At 34.1% G+C, this 2318-nt stretch overlaps 1 long non-coding RNA gene across 1 annotated transcript; it reads left to right on the top strand.

Annotated features, from left to right (window-relative positions):
• Window positions 1-341: 341 nt before the first annotated feature.
• LOC110939703 lies at window positions 342-1401 on the top strand. Its single transcript, XR_002592410.2, has 3 exons — window positions 342-391; window positions 508-579; window positions 1312-1401. It is a non-coding gene; the product is annotated as an uncharacterized LOC110939703 (long non-coding RNA).
• Window positions 1402-2318: the final 917 nt, after the last annotated feature.

Genomic DNA, 2318 nt, shown 5'->3' with positions numbered 1-2318 from the left:
ATATATATATATATATATATATATATATATATATATATATATATATATATATATATATATATATATATATATATATATATAGCGGTTAACATACATAATGACTAATCGTACATAATGTACGCGACAATAATGACCGTCAGATCAGGGGATTAAAAGCGTGATTAATTAGATGATAAGAAGCGGGTCTAAAGCGTAATTACTATAAAAAAAGGTTAAAATCTTAAATTTACTATGCCTATATACCCGGCTAAATCTCTCACTCTAATAAAAAACCGTAATTAAACCCCAAAATTGACGGTGAGGTTGAAGGTGATTACGGGAGAACGATGACGACAGTGAATAACAAACGAGCATCGATTTGAAGTGAAGATGACGAATACGGCATTAAGAGGTATCGATTAAATCATCTTCTCATCCGTTTATTTCCTTCTTCAATCACGCACAAGGTTTTAGTTGAATTGTCATACTAATCGGTGGTTTGATTGTATGGTGACACAAAAATTGAAGCTAAAGGTGAGAGAAGGAGCAAGAAACGAAACGATCCGGTGCACACGGTACACACTAGCGGCATAAATCCAGGTATCTTCTAAAAAAATCCGGTTTGATTAACTAGCGTTATTTGATATGAACTAGTGTAATTTGATGTTGATTCTTTGATATGAACTAGCGGTATTAGCATCATTGATATTAGACGATTGTTGGATATGAACTAGCGGTATTAGATTGTTCATCCACCATCCACTGAATTATTAGGTTAAAATTGTGAAATTGATGATTTTGGGGTAACTTTCCATTTTGTTTAAAAAAGTGTCGAATGTTTTATTGGGTTAAATTTTGATATTAGGGCTTCTTGTCTAACTTGCCCTTTGTTTTCATCCGTTTTTAAAAGCAAAAATTTTGATTTAGCAGGAAGAAAATAATAACGCATCAAATGAACATATTTACGCATGGTGATTAAGATTAGTTAAGCACATGTCCAAGTGAAAATATGTTAGTATGCATTCTGTAATACAGGTATTAACATGTCCAAAAAGGTCTTAAGATTAGAACTAGTTAGTTTTGGTGGGGAAATCATTGAAACTGATGAAAGGATGGACATCCTGTGGCTTGTTTTTTATCCACTAAACAACTTCTATTATGAAAAAAAATTGTTGGCAAAAATAATAACGCCTATTGTATAATATTTGTTGAGCATAGCCAATGAAAATAATAACGCAAGTTGTTAAGCACAACCAATAAAATAATAACGCCTGTTATTATATGAAAAAAGCTAACTTGCTTGATTTAATTTGTTTTGAAATATGAATGTAGTGGCGGCTGATGATGATGATGACTTTGAGCCCCCCATTCAACCGATGATAACAAACCAACCGCGCAATTTAAACATAAAGAAAAAGCAAAGAAAATTACATATCCAAGATGATGATGATGATTTTGAAGTACCGATTAAAGACTTGATAGGCAAAAGGGCCAAAAACACAAAAAAGAGGTCAAAAACTTCAACTGACCAAAATGATGATGACTTTGAGCCAGTAAAAAAGAAACCATTGAAAGAAGACAAGCAGATGGAACCTAGAAAGGGAAACAGACGATTACCGAAGCGGAACCAATTAGGACGGAACCAAGACCGTACTATGAATACCATCATGATGTAATAAGCCTACGGTGTAGTCCTTCGGGTTTCTTAGATACAGTAAAACAATTTACAGAAGCACAGGTAGCAGATGTGAAAAGCATAGGATTTGGTGATGTGCTTGACATAAAGCTTAATCATATAAGCACACGTCTAGGTTATTGGCTCGTACGAAACTATGACTAGCAATACAGCACACTAAGCATAGGAAATCATAAGATATAAATCACCCGAGATTCAGTACATGATGTGTTTGGTATTCCAAAAGGGCATGTTATAGTACGGGAAAAAAATAAGCCTCGGAAAGGAGCGATAGTCACAAAAAATACTGCTACTCAAGGGGCCGAAACAACAATTGATGAGTTCAAAAACCAGTGGCCGGACACCAACAAAATTACTCATACATTAGTTGTAAAAACAATGAAAAAACAAACAAATGGGGGCAGATTGTTCAAGTTAAATTTTCTAGCCTACTGGAACACTTTGTTTGTAGAGATAACAAAGTCAACAACGGTTAAACAAAGTTTTCTACTTGCCATTGACAAAGAGGAAGACATTTCAAAGCTGGATTGGTGCTCCTTTGTTTTAGAATCTCTCAAACGAACTAGACAAGGTTGGAAAAAACTGGACTCACAATACAATGGACCAGTTGCTTTTCTAACGGTATGTTTCATAGATATCTTTA

This window comes from Helianthus annuus, chromosome 1 (genome assembly GCF_002127325.2).
Source record: "Helianthus annuus cultivar XRQ/B chromosome 1, HanXRQr2.0-SUNRISE, whole genome shotgun sequence".
NCBI lineage: Eukaryota > Viridiplantae > Streptophyta > Magnoliopsida > Asterales > Asteraceae > Helianthus > Helianthus annuus.
Note: the sequence above shows the minus strand (reverse complement) of the source record. Positions and strands in the feature narration are given on the sequence as shown.